The following is an 18,569-nucleotide window of genomic DNA, read 5'->3' on the forward strand; positions in this document are numbered from 1 at the left end:
TCCCAGGATGAGGCTGATCTTTTCCGGTTGGTATTCTCTTTAGAATTTTGGGGATCTTTAAAAGTGAGGTAAGTGGTGAGTCAGAGCAGGACTCAGGTGGGTGTAATGTTTCTGTTATTTTTGATGGTGCCACTCTTTCAACTTAGCCAGTGGGCCTTTCCTTTATCCATTGGGCCCGTAAGAGGAACAATGTTTTCCTTAATAGGAAGCAATAAGGTGAGGGTAATGTGGTAGAGTATACAGAAATTAATGGCTAAAAAAAATGGCACAGATAATACAGATTGTAAGAGGTTTGGGCTCCAATTTGATCAATGGTATGAGAGTTTTAGCAAGATGTGTAGTCTTATGTCGGTAAGCAGTTTTGGTATGATTGGAGATTGTCCTGAGGAAAGTCTGTAGCACTGCAGTTAATTGGGAGGCAATGGAGAAATGTAAGAGACAAATGATCAAACTAGTCTGAGATGGCCTGGAAGTGTGTTAGTGAGGTCTAAGGATTTGAAGGAGAGAAAAAAAGAATTTGCTGGGAGCAGATGAAGGGTATTTGAATTATATCAGGTAGGGACCCTTGGGTAGTGAGTCAGTTGGGGTGACCCGGTATAGCCAGGTGGTTGTGATGTATGGTCACTGACATGGTGCCAGTAGAGACTGTTGAATGTATGATGGTAATGTTACATAGTTACATAGTAGATGAGGTTGAAAAAAGACATAGGTCCATCAAGTTCAACCTATGCTAAATTTAGACAACAGATACTTTATCCTAGATCTATACTTACTTATTGATCCAGAGGAAGGCAAACAAAAAACCCCATTAACGGAAAAAATTAATTCCTTCCTGACTCCAAGAATTGGCAATCGGATTAATCCCTGGATCAACATCCTTCCCATGTACACTTATTTGGTATATCCCTGTATACCTTTCCTATCTAAAAAGATGTCCAACTTTTTTTGAACAAATCTATTGTATCTGCCATCACAGTCTACATGGGTAATGAATTCCACATTTTAACTGCCCTTACTGTAAAGAACCCTTTCCTTTGTTGCTGGTGAAATTTCCTTTCCTCCAACCTTAAGGGATGGCCCCGAGTCCTTAGTACTGCCCGTGGGATGAATAGTTCTTTTGAAAGCTCCTTGTATTGTCCCCAAATATATTTGTATATAGTTATCATATCCCCTCTTAGATGCCTCTTTTCTAATGTAAATAAATCTAATTTAGCTAGCCTCTCCTCATAAGCTAGATTGTCCATCCCCTTTATTAATTTGGTGGCTCTTCTCTGCACTCTCTCTAGTTCCATAATGTCTTCTCTTAGGATTGGTGCCCAAAATTGTACTCCATATTCAAGGTGTGGTCTTACTAATGCTTTGTAAAGGGGCATAATTATGTTTACTTCCCTTCCATCCATTGCCCGTTTGATGCAAGATAAGATCTTGTTTGCCTTTGCAGCTACTGCATGACATTGGGCACTATTGCTAAGCCTGCAGTCTACAAGCACTCCTAAATCCTTCTCCATCAAGGATTCCTCCAATATATCTCATTTAATTTGTAAGTCGCCTTTTTATTCTTGCATCCCAAATGCATAACCTTACATTTATCTGTATTAAACCTCATTTGCCATTTACCTGTCCAGGTTTCCAGTCTCTCCAAGTCCTTCTGAAGAGAAATTACATCCTGTTCTGATTCTATTACCTTACACAATTTAGTATCATCAGCAAAGATGGAGACTTTGCTCTCAAGCCCAACCTCAAGGTCATTAATAAACAAGTTAAAAAGCAGGGGTCCCTCCTCAAAGAAACAAATAAGGTTAGTTTGGCAAGATCTATCCTTCATAAATCCATGCTGACTATTATTAATAATTTTGTTTTACATTAAGTATTCCTGAATGATATCCCGTATTAAACCTTCAAGTAGTTTCCCTACTATTGAAGTCAGACTTACAGGTCTGAAATTTCCCGGTTGTGATCTAGCTCCCTTTTTAAATATAGGCACCACATCTGTTTTACGCCAATCTTGTGGTACTGAGCCTATGGAAATGGAGTCCTTGAATATTAAATATAATGGTTTGGCTATTACTGAGCTTAACTCCTTGAGAACTCTTGGATGTATGCCATCGGGCCAGGTGCTTTATTTACTTTAATTTTTTCAAGTCGCTTATGAACTTCTTCCTCAGTTAAGCAATTATTCATTAATATGGAGGTTGTGGCTTCCTCCTGAGGCACTACTATTGAGCTTGATTCTACCCTGGTAAACACAGAGGCAAAGAATTTGTTTAATACCTCAGCTTTTTCCTTATCTCCAATAATCTGCCTTCCCATCTCACACTGAACGGGTCCTATATTTTCTTTTCTCATTTTTTTGTTATTAAGGTACTTAAAGAACTTTTTAGGGTTGACCTTACTTTCTATTGCAATCCTTTTTTCATTATCCATTTTTGCTAATTTGATTGCCCTTTTGCAATTTTTGTTACATTCCTTATAATTCTGATACAATGTCTCCGTCCCTTCTGATTTAAAGAATCTAAACGCCTTCCTCTTCTTGTCCATTTCCTCCCCTACCTGTTTATTTAGCCACATTGGTTTTGACTTATTTCTTTTATACTTATTACCCAAGGGTATACACTGATAAGTGTGCTTTTCTAACAATGTTTTAAAGACTGCCCATTTATCTTCAACATTTTTCCCTGCAAAAACATCATCCCATTATATTACTACTAGACCTCAGTTTATTAAAATCTGCCTTACTAAAGTTTAAGGTCTTTGTTGAACTCAAGAAATCAATTTTTTGATAATTTATTTCAAATGAGATGTTATGATCACTGTTACCCAAATGTTCCAGGACTTGAATATTTGTTATTACTTCTACATTTTAATTATAGTGTAGATGTGCAGGGGGTCTCCGGAGCTGAACCGCATTGGTTTCAGGTCCGAGGACCCCCTACTTCAGGAGATACAGGCCCCGTTATGGGGTGCCGGTATCCCCTGCAGAATTTCAATATCCCGGTCACGTGACGCGGACGTGACGCGGACGCTTGAAAGTGCAGGGGATACCGGCACCCCATAATGGGCCTGTATCTCCTGAAGTAGGGGGTCCTCGGACCTGAAACCAAAGTCAATAACAACAGTAGCCAGCTAATCCAATCAATACAAGCAGTAACAACATCAACAATTATTTAATTAAACCATTAACCAATGAAACCAATTAATTCCTAAACCAACTCAAAATGAATAGTAACACTAACCAATCAAACCAATTAATTACAACAACATTAAGGAATGTAACATTAAAAGACAAATTAATACATTCAAACAATCTCTGAAAGAACCATAAAACACATTAGCCAACATAATACAACATTAACTACAAACGAACACCAATCGCAAACATTTTATTACATTAAGCAGGAAAAATACAAACAAATTACATCCACCTAAGAAACTGTTAGAAACAACGGAGGGATAGGGAGTGATCACAGGACCATACCAATTGAGTAATGTAATCAAATATTTAAGTGAGGTAATCAAAAGGATGGGTGCAAACTGTGAACTGAAAAGTGAATCAGAAAATTTGTCCCTGAAGAAGCTCCTTTGCTGGAGGGAAACGCGCGTTGGACGCGCAATGTTGTCAGTCTCCTACTTGGAGCTGTTTTAATGTAGTGTCTGTAGTCTCCTGGTTCTAACCTTATAGACCCTAGTAGTTAGCTGTTTATTTATTTATTTCCATAGTTTGTGTGCCTGCTTCCCTTGCACTCTATGTGAGGTGTTTCCACAGTTATTTTATGTGCTATTCACCCCAGCACTGCTGTGTCTGACGTATGTTGCAGTGTTTGTATTATCCCTACACTGTATGTGCTAGCTTTACTATCCAGGCTATTGCACTTTAACACACTTAAGCCTTCATTGCAGTGCGCAGTGCTGGTCCATCCAGCAAGGAAGCTTTAGTTGCTGGCCACCTACTTATGAACAACTATATAATTTCACTACTGGGTCTCATCGTTGCTCCAGAGGGGTTAACACCCTGACTTCTAGCATCCCCTGTCTCTTGTATCCCACTATTATTAAGTAGACATCTTGGACAGCACGATTCAATAATCAAAGACATGGATGCCAGATATTTCTGATTTAATACATTTTTAATCCACATTACACATTACTTTGGTAATATATGTTTTAAGGAATTTATTAAAAGTTAATTTTTACACTAGTTTGGTGTGCATATAAGTGAATTCTTTTAGGGTGCACAGTCATTTTTGTGTTTCCCTTCCCCCCTTTTCTGATTCACCTAAGAAACTGACATGAAAAAAACCAACAGCAATACCAAGCCACAAATGCCCCCAAATATGTAATAATAATGTATTAATCTGTACCCTAAAGTGGTACAGATTAATATATTATCAGTCAATGTGCCTCCCCCAATAAAATCAAAAATCACATCCAATGAAAGCCTGTACTATTATCTTATCTGCTCCATCCTTTCTGCGCCCACTTTGTTTAGTCTTTAGAAGTTTTCTAGTATTATCTGTATTTACTATGGGTGTCTCACTGCTTGTCAAACTCTCACTTGCCCCCATTCTACCTCCATACCACCTTGTATCCTCCTCTATTCAATTTAGTTCATTATCTGTTTCATTCCCCTCCCCCCTCCATCCTAGTGTAACGGGTGTTCGTGTCTGGTCTGACCCACCCGATCCCACATTGGCCCCTGTGGTCTATCCAGCCCAGTTACATGTCTGTGTATGATGGTGAACCTGTAGGCAACAGGACTCCTGAGTCTCCCGCTTGATGGTATTGGGGGATGTCAAGCAAGACAGTATCTGAGGTAGTGGGTGTTCGAGTCTTACTCACATTATGTGCAGCGCCTCCACCTCATCAGGATCTATGCAGATGCAGGTAGATGGTCCTGATGAGGAACTCCTTCTAGGTGGTGAGGGCCCCCGGAGAGTAATTGCAAACTCACACCAGGGGGTTTCCTTTTTACAAGTCATCTTTATTGTACCAGAGGTGGGCGAGCTGCCCTGTGCAGTGAAACTTCTCAGCCGCACATTCTCCGTGATTCCCTTCAAAAGGTACGCCCTCCCAATGGAGTGGGATTCCCTCTCCCCATAGGGAGATCACCCCTGTTCCAGGTCCCTGGAACAGTTGGCCTTAGCTCACTTAAAGATTTGGTGGTACCCCTAGTTACGACACTAGGGGGCACCTTTAACTTGTAACTTCAACCTTCCACTTCTACTCCCGTACGTGCGTGCACTAACTTTAGGCAGTGCAGTGCCTTATATACCTCAGGAGGCAGGCACATCTCTGAGGTCACTAACAATGGACTCAAAACATGTAGCCACTCCCATCCATACATAGGGCACCTCACCAGGGTGTGAGGGCAAACCTCCATAATTACTGCTGGCACTCCTGTAACTTACCAGGTCTTATTGCCAGCAGGAGAGATGACAGTAGGCATTGTTAGGCATGACTACACTAGTTTAAAATCTCCTCCAACCTTTTTAGCATTCTCCCCCCTAGCACAGAAAATCCCTCTTCATTGCGGTGCAATCCGTCCCTAGAATATTGATGGCACCTCTCAGAAAAGGAGTCCCAGTGCGCTAAAAACTCAAACCCCTCCTTCCTGCACCACTTTCTTAGCCATGCATTAACCTCCCTGATCTCTGACTGTCTCCCTGTGGTAGCACATGGCACTGGTAGTATTTCAGAAAATACTACCTTGGAGGTCCTTGCCTTAAGCTTTTTGCCTAGATCCCTGTGTAATGTGCCCACTGGGCTTGTATAGTGGGTGGCTGGTATACGTTTGGTTATATATGGAGGTGCTACCTGGACCGGTTTAGCTTTAATATTACCAGGTATTTTTATTTCTTAATATATCTTGTGGTGAATTTACCCAACAAATGGCGTTGTGTGGTTTTGGGTTGAATATGGTGGTTAAGGCATTAGGTTAACTTTCAGGAAACAGAACCTTCCTTTTTATCATGCCAAGTTAGTGTATGAACTATTAAGATATTTTGTTTAACATCAAAACAACAACAATTATCAGGTTGTTGCCTGCCTGAAATTCATTACACATGTATTTACACCTCCCTTGAGAGTATCACATTTGCAGAATGTTTTGATGACTTTTGTGTTACTAAACTAATAAGTTTAATGAACTGCTAATGAATTACAGTATGTAAATCTCTGCAAAAATCTATGTATTTGCACGGAAATGCCATGATCACAGTACAATTAATAGGCTCTATAGAGTTTCAGTAGAACCAAAGTCAGATGGTTGGCAATTATGTTTATAATCTACATATACAATATACAGAACATCTAGATACTTAATTGAATAATCTATAAATACAGGCGGTCCCTGCTTTCCGACTTTTCACTTTTCGACAAAAAGCATATCCAATGCTTTATAATACATACCAATGGGAAGTTTTCAGGCCCCAAACACCTGCTTCAGCACTAACCAACACTCATAGCCGACATGACGCCACGCTGACGAACAAGTTCAATTGCCAAATCGCAAAAGGTTCAGCGCGGCAAAATCGTCAGCTCAGTCTGTGTGAACTGTGTGTAGTGTTTTAGACATTTTTTGCCCTTAATCATTTCTGAGAAAAGGAAAAATACTACTACCAGTGATATTTCTACTAAAAAAAAACATAGTAGAAAGCCTGTCACTTTCAAGGTGTAGTGTAACATTATAAGGCGTTCAGAGAAGGGAGAGTCAAATACGGAAATTGTTCAATCATTGGATATCCATTGTATGACAATTGTGACAATTCTTAAAGACAATGCCAGAATATTAGAGCAGGTTAAGGACTCAGCTCCTATGCAAGCAAAAACAATAAGGAAACGTGGTGGACTTCTTGCCTTAGGTTGAAAAACTCCTCATCATATGGCTGAAAGATCAATTCCAGCATTGTGTGCCAATAAATTTAGCCATAATTCAAGCCAAGGCTTTGAGTCTTTTTGAAGACATTAAACAGCAGCATGGAAAAGGGTCCAAAGAAACATTCACTGCAAGTAAGGAAAACAAACACAGATCCTGCACTCCTACAAATTTGAGCCAGAAATCTACTAGTGACATGTTTATGTTTAGAACCTGTCTGTGTGATGAAGGAGTCATTTGGTTGCATCTTTTGATTAAAACATGATTCATGCCTGTCAAACTCATCAAGGTACCTACACTGAATATATGCAATTTCTTACTGTCCCATGGACTAAACTTTGTGAAATATGTGAAAATACCATGAAGGGGTTAAATAAATGAAGCATGTGCTTTTGTGATTTAGTTCAATTAAAAGCTGGCCGAAGCCAGTATCAGTGTTCCCTTATTATAAAGGTGAATTGTGGGTGCACAAATACCCTAGTGTGAAATATTAAAACGTACACGTATCTTTTCTTTCTAACAAGCCATAAACACTCACCTGCTCTTCAGTGGAGGGTGATGTGGAGACTGGCAATGAGGTGTATAATACCTTTATGCTAATTGTAGAATTGGTAGGGACTCTATCCTGAAGGTAGTAGCTATACACCTCCAAGGAACTGCTCAGTAAAGCAGAAACCAGTTGAGCCAAAACCTACTCCTACGACGCAATGTATCAGTAAGACTATAATTAAATGCCCTTATTGAGTATGCAGCATGGAAAATAATTAGCCTAAGATTTGTGGAAGACTGTACATAATACTTGTGCTCCTCCTTTTGCAAGTATGGGTTGGTTTATGTGTTTAAACAATATGGCAAACTTGCCATACATTAAAGTGACTGGTGAAGTTGCTAGTGCTGATGAGGCAGCTAAAAAATGATCTGATGAATTGGAAAAATAATAGAGGATGGTGGCTATTGTGCTCCTCTAGTGTTCAATGTAGATTAGACTGGGCTATACTGAAAGAACATGTCCAGTAGAACCTACATTGCAGAAGGGGAAACATTTTAAATCTGGGTTTAAATCTGCCAAGGACAAACTTACGCATTTGCCTTTTTGAGGACTGGTCCAACACCATTTTGTGCCTGTTGTGGAATTATATTGCAAGAATAATAATCTTGCTTGTAAAGCATTGCTCCTCCTGGACAATGGCCATTCTATGTCCCTGGATGACTTGCAGCCAAACATCATGGGGGTGTTATGTCCCCCAACACCACCTCATTAATCCAGCCTATGGACCAGGGGCTTATTGCTTCTTTCAAGGGTTACTATCTTGGGCAAATCAGGGTAACTTATGAGGAAGGCAGTCCAACCTTTAAAGAGTTTTGGAACGGTTTCAAAATTCTCCATGCAGTGAAAAACATTGGTGAGGCATGGAATGAGTTGGAAACAATCAAATTTGAATGGTGTTTTGTGCAAATTGTTCTATGATTTTTTCTCTGATTTCCAAGGCTTTACCGTGAAAATGGCAAAGATTACTTAAACTGTTTGCAAATGGGCAAAGATCTCAACTTAGCGGTGGAAACAGAGGATATTAATGACTTGCTGGCATCACATTCTAAGGAGTTAAGCAATGAGTACCTTCTGCAATTGGAACAGGAAAACGTTGCAGATGATGAAGAGGCCCACCAATCTGTTGAAGAGACTCCTCCACATTAAGCCTTTACAACAAAACCATTGAGTGAGGCATTTAAGCACATTGATAGTGAATTGGCCATATTTGATCAAAATTAACCCAACATTGAATGCAGCTCTTCAGTCAGTCAATGGATGTCCAACCTAATTAGCTGCTACAGACAAAAAAGGAAAGCACCTGGAGAGCTTCTTCAAGAAACAACACACAGAACCCCAGCAAGCTCTTTTTGGGAACCCCTGAGCCCCCACAAAATATATATGTATATAAGTGTCAAAAAGGAGAGCTATTGAGCGTGGCAAATGTATACAACAAGTGACAGAGAAGCCCAATGCTACATCCAATATGACAAAAATACACAGTAAAATACTTACTGTATATATTCTCTTGAAAAAGGGTAATTTAGTTTAACCCTTTGGCCAAAGCATTGTAAGCTTGCAAGCCACAACAAGGCAGACCCAGTTCGCAAAATCCTAACACTACCAGTTTTTTTATTCCTTCACCAGTTCGTGAGAAATCATCCCCATATTATATGAGCATGATGTACCCAATGTACCAATGAATGGGGGAAGGGTGGGCATAGTGGGTCCGGGGTGGGTGTTAGGCCTCCCAGGTGGGTAGCAGGGCATGGTGGGTTAACCCTTTAATTACTATAGCGGTTGTTAACCGCCAAGATGATTAAGGGTCTAGGGGCCATTAGATTGTATTTATTATGTATTCTTGCTGACATCGGAGGACATGGCCTTGCAGTAAGCTGACAAGGACGCCCTTCACATTGCCAGGGGTAAGTAGAACTGTTTTTATTTACTTGATTTATGCTGCATGGCTACAGTTATGTTTAATAATGGGCAAATAATCACCTGAGGACCCTCGGACGTCCATGGGGACCACCTGAGGACCCACAGGGGACACCTGCGGGGATGAACCGGGGGTCCCACAGCTGTGGGGTCCCGGGGACATGCGGGGACCACACAAGGTCCTCCACACACCTGTAGGGATGACCCGGGAACTCCTGTGGGGACTACCCATGGACCCCGTTGGGGCCAGCAGTGACCCATGGGGACTACCTGGAGACCCACGGAGTCCAGCGGGGACCACCCAAAGGTCACCAGACACCTGTGGGTACCCCCTGGGTGCACTGTAGTGGCCTGCGGACACCCATCGGGACCACCCGGGGACCCCCGCTGGCCTGGGGTATTAATCGTGTGTGTAAAAAAATAAAACATGGGGTGGGTTGTGTATTGGTGTTTATTAGATATTGTAATGGTTTATTGGGAGCTTAGGAGGTGGGTAGTAGGGCTGTTGTGTGTGTATTGTTTTTTATTGTGGGTAGCGGTGGTGGGTGAAGGGGGTAGTAACCCCAAGGAGGGGTGTTTAGGCCTACCAGGTGGGTAGCTGGAGGGTTAACCCCTTTCATTACCTTAGCGGTATTAACCGCTAAGGTAATGAATGGGTTAAGTCCAACCGCAACCCCGCCACAAGGCCTAAACTCCCACTGAGGGCCAAATAGCACCTTCACTCACCCCCATTACCCACAGTAAGCCTGGCACAGGTGTTTAACCGCTTCATTGCCTTAGCGGTTAGCCGCTAAGGTAATGATGTTGCCTGTAAATGCATTTTTCATGCATCTGATTCATGCTGGTGGTCTCCGGTACTGATATTAATGGATATCAGCTCCTGAGATACCGGCATCAATCCGATGTAGGAAACATGCATTTTATTTTCTAAGTGCCACCTCGCCGCTCGTCGGTAGCTTCTCTCCCCACCTTCTTGCTAACTTTTTTTGGCGGGACGAGTTGAAGAAGAAATCCCAATTCTAAAATGGCGATCAACCACGATAAGCTGATCAGGGCTTATAGCATTGAGCGTGTTTGAATAACTGGCGATCAGTGCCAAAAAGTTGCTTATGGCCGTGCATCTCAAAATGATATAGAACCTCGCTCAAACCCCTAATGTATGTTGCTGCGTGCTGTCTGGGAGTGGTTAGATAGACTAAAGAGTTGGTATACTCTGTTGAGAAAACAGGGTACACATTCGAGAATCCCAAATATATAATAGTGGCGCACTGCAGACCAATGGTTATAATATAATAAGGTCAAGGTGCGACTGTGAGTTGACAGTTAAAATAAAATTTATTCATAGACGTGTGATATTAGTTAAAAATAATAATGCAAATCCAAATTCAGAAGAATAGGATAAACATGTATAAGGTTCCTCCAGCTGAAATTCCAGCTGTATATTGATGTCAAAATTACTCAGTAAGGGGTGAAGTCTAAGTGCTTTCTGAGTATGGATGTCAGGACCAGCTATACTCTCTAAACACCAGTGTAGCTGGTGTGCAGTGAGATAGGTAGATAGCACCAGGGATCGTATATACTATTATCTCCTAGTGAGCAGACGTCTCTGCAATAGAGGAAATGTAAAGTATATTCTTCACATAAGGGTCATAGTGTTCCCTTGGATAGATAGATATCTATCCTATGAAAAGGGGATATCTCCTGTGTATCGTTAAACCTGAGATGTATCATCCAATAGCTGGTGATCCATGATAGTGATAGTGCAGGTCAGTGATGCATAAACGAATGCATATAGCTGCCTGAGTAAGTATGGTACACTGTAAACACTACAAAGTATGTGTAGAAAGGACATCTAGTAGGTGAGTAAACCCACGCGTATTGCAGTGAAAAGATCCCTAATGGTGATCTAATGGTGTATGATCTGCGCATGCGCAATAAACCCTGTACAAGATAAACTCTGCGATGATACTTTAATATACACAGACGTTGTTCCTGTTCGGAATAGAGATGGAAAACCGTTTCTCTCATAAGTGAGTGTTCATGAGATACTGTGTGTTTTCACGATATTTATTAGTGTCGTCTGATGGCATCAGTGGAGTTAAACTCTAAAATTGAGGTTAATCTTGGTTCTAGTGAGCAGGGCTATGCATGTGTAAATAGATCAGGCTAAGAGTTGCTGGGGTAAATTCGTGACATCGTTCATACAAAATGGACAGCCCGTTATGCTGTCTAATGTAGATCTTATATTCCATTTGCACACCTCTGACAACGAAATCGCTACCAGTTTCAAATAATCGAGTCAGAAGGCTGACTTTGAACCCGTCTCTCCAATACCGCAGTGGGTATATTTAAATCGTATTGCAAAACGCTAGTGCATGTTCTGTGATCCGCTGACACATATGAATGATAGTTCTGGCTATGATGCCTGTGCCTGCTAGATTATACAGAAAGTCCTGACTAGCTACATAAGCGCTTTCAAACTGAAAAGAACTTCAAACAGTAGGTGCAACCATGTCGGTTAAGACCCGACATACGTTTCGTCGCTCTACTCGCGACTTCTTCCGGGGTCCTTCACCTACCCCCGTTACCCACAATAAGCCTGGCACGGGTGTTTAACTGCTTCATTGCCTTAGCAGTTAGCCGCTAAGGTAATGATGTTGCCTGTAAATGCATTTTTCATGCATCTGATTCATGCCGGTGGTCTCCGGTACTGATATTAATAGATATCAGCTCCTGTGACCCCGGCATCAATCAGATGTAGGAAACATGCATTTTATTTTCTAAGTGCCATCTCGCCGCTCGTCGGTAGCTTCTCCCCACCTTCTTGCTAACTTTTTTTGGCGGGACGATTTGGAGAAGAAATCTCAATTCTAAAATGGCGATCAACCACGATAAGCTGATCAACGCTTATAGAATTGAGCGTGTTTGAATAACAGGCGATCAGTGCCGAAAAGTTGCTTATGACCATGCATATCAAAATGATATAGAACCTCGCTCAAACCCCTAATGTATGTTGCTGTGTGCTGCCTGGTAGAGGTTAGATAGAATAAAGAGTTGGTATACTCTGTTGAGAAAACAGGGTACACATTCGAGAATCCCAAATAGTGGCGCACTGCAGACCTATGGTTATAATATAATAAGGTCAAGGTGCGACTGTGAGTTGACAGTTAAAATAAAATTTATTCATAGATGTGTGATATTAGTTAAAAATAATAATGTGAATCCAAATTCAGAAGAATAGGATAAACATGTATAAGGTTCCTCCAGCTGAAATTCCAGCTGTATATTGATGTCAAAATTACTCAGTGAGGGGTATAGTCTAAGTGCTTTCTGCGGATGGATGTCAGGACCAGCTATACTCTCAAAACACCAGTGAAGCTGGTGTGCAATGAGATAGGTAGATAGCACCAGGGATCATATATACTATTATCTCCTAGTGAGCAGACGTCTCTGCAATAGAGGAAATGTAAAGTATATTCCTCACATAAGGGTCATAGTGTTCCCTTGGATAGATAAATATCTATCCTATGAAAAGGGGATATCTCCTGTGTATCGTTTAACCTGAGATGAATCATCCAATAGCTGGTGATCCAAGATAGTGATAGTGCAGGTCAGTGATGCATAAACGAATGCATATAGCTGCCTGAGTAAGTATGGTACACTGTAAACACTACAAAGTATGTGTAGAAAGGACATCTAGTGGGTGAGTAAACCCACGCGTATTGCAGTGAAAAGATCCCTAGTGGTGATCTAAGACTGCGGCCCCAGTGACTGCCACAGCGCACGGCTCGGCATGCGCTGTGCTATCAAGTACCGCCCCCCCCAGTCCGGCCGGTCCCACTCCCTACCTTGTCGCGCACCTTTCCCCAGCGGTGCGCGACAGGTTTTCAGGGAGGCAGGAGAATTTAAACTCAACATCTGCGACAGAGGCGTGGCCACGCCCCCACCGGCGGTTCAGCCAATAAGGGCGAACCAGCCGCGGGACGTCATGGCCATGCCCCCGCAAACCCACAGCCACGCCCCCTCCCGTCGCAAACCTTCCCTCTCCCCCCAGACCGCAGATTGCGGTGTAGCGCTGTGCACGCGCTGCCCCCCCCCCCCGCCGGGCACGCGTGCCACAGTGAAGACTGGGGACTCAGCCTAATGGTGTATGATCTGCGCATGCGCGATATTCCCTGTACAAGATAAACTCCGCGATGATACTTTAATATACACAGACGTTGTTCCTGTTCGGAATAGAGATGGAAAACCGTTTCTCTCATAAGTGAGTGTTCATGAGAGACTGTCTGTTTTCACAATGTTTATTAGTGTCGTCTGATGGAGTCAGTGGAGATAAACTCTAAAATTGAGGTTAATCTTGGTTCTAGTGAGCAGGGCTATGCATGTGTAAAAAGATCAGGCTGAGAGTTGCTGGGGTAAATTCGTGACATCGTTCATACAAAATGGACAGCCCGTTATGCTGTCTAATGTAGATCTTATATTCCATTTGCACACCTCTGACAACGAAATCGCTACCAGTTTCAAATAATCCAGTCAGAAGACTGACTTTGAACCCGTCTCTCCAATACCGCAGTGGGTATATTTAAATCGTATTGCAAAACGCTAGTGCATGTTCTGTGATCCGCTGACACATATGAATGATAGTTCTGGCTATGATGCCTGTGCCTGCTAGATTATACAGAAAGTCCTGACTAGCTACATAAGCGCTTTCAAACTGAAAAGAACTTCAAACAGTAGGTGCAACCATGTCGGTTAAGACCCGACATACGTTTCGTCGCTCTACTCGCGACTTCTTCCGGGGTCCTTCACCTACCCCCGTTACCCACAATAAGCCTGGCACGGGTGTTTAACTGCTTCATTGCCTTAGCGGTTAGCCGCTAAGGTAATGATGTTGCCTGTAAATGCATTTTTCATGCATCTGATTCATGCCGGTGGTCTCCGGTACTGATATTAATGGATATCAGCTCCTGAGACCCCGGCATCAATCCGATGTAGGAAACATGCATTTTATTTTCTAAGTGCCATATCGCCGCTCGTCGGTAGCTTCTCCCCACCTTCTTGCTAACTTTTTTTGGCGGGACGATTTGGAGAAGAAATCTCAATTCTAAAATGGCGATCAACCACGATAAGCTGATCAGGGCTTATATAATTGAGCGTGTTTGAATAACTGGAGATCAGTGCCTTAAAGTTGCTTATGGCCGCGCATCTGCTGATTTTTTTTTGGGGGGGGGGGGCAAAAAAAACCCGGTGATTTTTGCTCTTATCACCAGCTTCTCGGGGCTTACTGAATCGCAGTAGTCTTTTTTGCCGAACAGATGTCGATATGTGGCTTATCACTGCTTACTGCATGAGGTCTTGTGTCGGATAACAAACTGTAAAAACAATTTGATTTCAGCTCCAGGGACCCTTGCATCCCGATATACTTATCCCTGGAAGGAGGGGCCGGTATCTCTCTGATGTTTAAATGTCCTGGTTATGTGGGCCAATAGGAATCCATAACCTAGACATTTACACTGCAGTGATACCGGCAGCACCTACGGAGATAAGTATCTCGGGAAGCTAATCCAATCTGAAATAGATAAGAAAATACAGTACATATTAACCCCTTAGTAGCCCACAGGTCATCTAGTCATGAGTTTCCATGGCCAGAAAGGGCTACAAAGGGGTTAATATAAACATACAACTACACTACCTACCCCCCTTGGACACCTTAGTGTGTAATAAAGTATTGCCATGCAATGCTTTATTAGCCACTAAGGTAACCCCTCCTGCCACTTCCTGTAACTACCCTCATCTCTAACCTCCCCAAACCCCTAAGCCCCTCAAAAAACACCCCTTCACCACAGAAATGGGCAATAGCCCTATAATCCCCATTGGCAATCAATGGTATGGTATAACAAAATAAACTAAAACATTTATAATATTTAAAAACATTACTTATCCCCCCTTGGCCACCTTAGTGGCTAGTTATAACATTGCCATTAAATGCTTTATTAACCGCTAATAAGACCATTCCCCCCACCTACACAGTAATAGGGATATATATACATAGAGAATCATTATAAAAATGCAGGCCACAAAATATATATTACAATAAATAATAACTGAATACAACTCTAGCCTTTTAATCCGTTGATTGCCACCATGGCTTCCTAATCCCTCAATGGGGGCCTAGATAGCCACATTGTCAATATATGTATGCCCAAAATAAATAATTAAAGGTATTACTTATCCCTGCAGGGATGATGGCCCTCCTCATCTTCAAAAGCACCAGCAGATAATTCCAATTAATAATATATATATATATATATATATATATATATATATAATTATTAATTGGAATTATCTGCTGGTGCTTTTGAAGATGAGGAGGAGGGTCATCATCCCTGCAGGGATAAGTAATACCTTTAATTATTTATATATATATATATATATATATATATATATATATATATATATATATATATATATATATATATATATATTAGCCCGATGGCCACTAAAAATGTAAAGCCCAAAAAAAAGGTGTCTGCCTTGACGTGGCTCGCAAGCTTACAACGCTTTGGCCAAAGGGTTAAACTAAATGACCCTACTTCAAGAGAATATATAAGTATTTTACTGTGTATTTCTGTCATGTTGGATGTAGCATTGGGCTTCTCTGTCATCTGTTGTGTATATATATATATATATATATATATATATATATATATATATATATATATATATTAGCCTGATGGCCACTAAAAATGTAAAGCCCAAAAAACATGAAAGATTATTCCCTGCCCTATGGCAAAATATATATACAGCTGCACCCCGTTATAACACAGTCCTTCGGGTCCACCCTATACGACCGCACTATAACTGGGATTGCGATCTAAAAAAATGGCCGCCGCGATCAGTGGGTCCGCATCCGCCAAGGAGGGAGAGCTGGAATAACTCTCCCAGCTCTCCCTGAACCTGGCATTGCAGCAGCAGCCCCTTCCTCCCATGCAGCACTTACCTGAAGCACCAGCAGCCGATCTGTGTGCTGTGCAGAGAAGCTTTGAGTCTGCGAGAGGGGGTGGAGTTGGGGGGGGGATCTCACAGAGTCAAGAGAAGCCAGGCAGAAACAAGCTCCCTTCTCTTCTCCCCCCAAGTGGAGGTACAAGGTGGGAGGGAGAGGTGTGTGTGTGTATGTGTGTGTATATGCGTGTGTGTGGTGATGATCAGGAAGGGGGGATGTGATGGGTGGGGGGGAGTGGGATGGGATGTGTATGGGGTGTGATGTGCAGGCAGGGGATGTAATGTGCAGGAAGGGGGGATGTGATGGGCAGGGGTGGATGGGATGTGATTTGCAGGGGGGTGATTTGCAGGCTGGGGGGGTGATGTACATGCCGGGGCATGTGATGTGCAGGAAGGGGGGATGTGATGGGCAGGGAGGGATGGGATGTGATGTGCAGGGGGGGTGATGCGTAGACTGGGGGGGGGGTGATGTGCAGGAAGGGGGATATGATGGGTGGGGAGTGATGTGCAGGAAGGAGGGATGTGATCGGCAAGGGGATGGAATGTGATGTGCAGGGGAGTATTGTGTGTGTAATAAGGCTTTAAAAAAAAAACATTTTGTTTATTTTGCTTTTTGAAAAAACGGGCACCAAGCTCACATCGCATTAGAAGCGGATCCTCAATTTAGCGAATTGCGCTATAACGGGGTTGAGCTGTATATATATATATATATATGCAGTTAGGTCCGGAAATAATTGGACACTGATACAAGTTTTGTTATTTCGGCTGTGTACCAAAATAAATTCAAGTTACAGTTAAATAATGAATATGGGCTTTAAGTGTAGTCTCTACTTTAATTTGAGGGTATTCACATCCAAATTGGAGGAAGGGTTTAGGAATTACATCTCTTAAATATGTAGCCCCTCTTTTTCAAGGGACCAAAAGTAATTGGACAATTGACTCAAAAGCTGTTTCATGGACGGGTGTGGGCTATTCCTTCGTTATTTCATCATCAATTATGCAGGTAAAAGGTCTGGAGTTGATTCCAGGTGTGGCATTCGCATTTGGAAGCTGTTGCTGTGAACCCACAATATGCAGTCAAAGGAGCTCTCAATGCAAGTGAAACAGGGCATCCTTAGGCTGCAAAAAAAAGATAATCCATCAGAGAGATACTGTAGCAGGAACATTAGGAGTGGTCAAATAAAAGTTTGGTACATTCTGAGGAAAAAAAGAACGCACTGGTGAGCTCTGCATCACAAAAAGGCCTGGATGTCCACGGAAGACAACAGTGGTGGATGATCGTAGGATCCTTTCCATGGTAAAGAAAAACCCCTTCACAAGATCCAGCCAAGTGAAGAACACTCTCCAAACGGCAGGCATATAATTATCCAAGTCTACCATAAAGAGAAGACTTCACGAGAGCAAATACAGATGGTTCACCATAAGGTCCCCAGAACGGATAATCAACGTGTTTTAGCTCTGAAGCCCCTGCTTCAAACCATTAAAAAAACATAAAAACCATGTGGGGGACAGATTTTGGTATTGATCCTCGGATATCTTCGTGCCAAAGGATACGTCCAATCCGAGGTCGTTTAAAATCTGCCAAAAAAGATCGCCCATCTCTAGTTTTAAATATAATTGACACATTCAGGGTGGTGTGGAAAATCTGTGGAAAATACATTTCCACGGGGATCTTTGGGTATCTAAAATGTGTTGCATGTTACCAGTATAATGAAACTAAGGAAAATACCACTTTCCTTGCTCCATAAATCTCACAGATGCAGTCTGTAACATTTATAAATGTTACCCTTAAATGGAACCATTTAATACATATCTGATGCATATCATTTTTTCATGTAACAAAATATTTGCATGGAAATTTCTGTATTTTCCCAACTGTTTGGAGGGTGTTGTACCTTTAACACCACTGTGACCCTTATTTAACAAATATTAAAATATGTCCATTATTTGCTAATATTTGGTAAATTTATTTTGAGAAAAATGTAAAAATATTTGATAAATACTGTACTGTATGTCTGAACAGATATTTTCCAGGTAATGTATATTTGTTTATATTACAACAACAGTTTCCTCTTGGTAGTCTTACTTAGAATAAATAGACAACACTATATTCATGTTCTCTAAATAGAATGAGAATTACAGTATATTACCAAAATTACATCTGACTTGGTGCTACTAAAACACAGATATTTTACAAATGAAATAATTTATTTTACTTCTTGTTTCATT

At 41.7% G+C, this 18,569-nt stretch overlaps 1 protein-coding gene across 2 annotated transcripts in view; it reads left to right on the forward strand.

The window, feature by feature from the left end:
- Positions 1–18,569, forward strand: part of GLRA3 (glycine receptor alpha 3) — a 212,274-nt gene that overhangs the window by 131,392 nt on the left and 62,313 nt on the right. The window lies entirely within an intron of this gene.

This window comes from Ascaphus truei, chromosome 1, assembly GCF_040206685.1.
Source record: "Ascaphus truei isolate aAscTru1 chromosome 1, aAscTru1.hap1, whole genome shotgun sequence".
Classification (NCBI taxonomy): domain Eukaryota; kingdom Metazoa; phylum Chordata; class Amphibia; order Anura; family Ascaphidae; genus Ascaphus; species Ascaphus truei.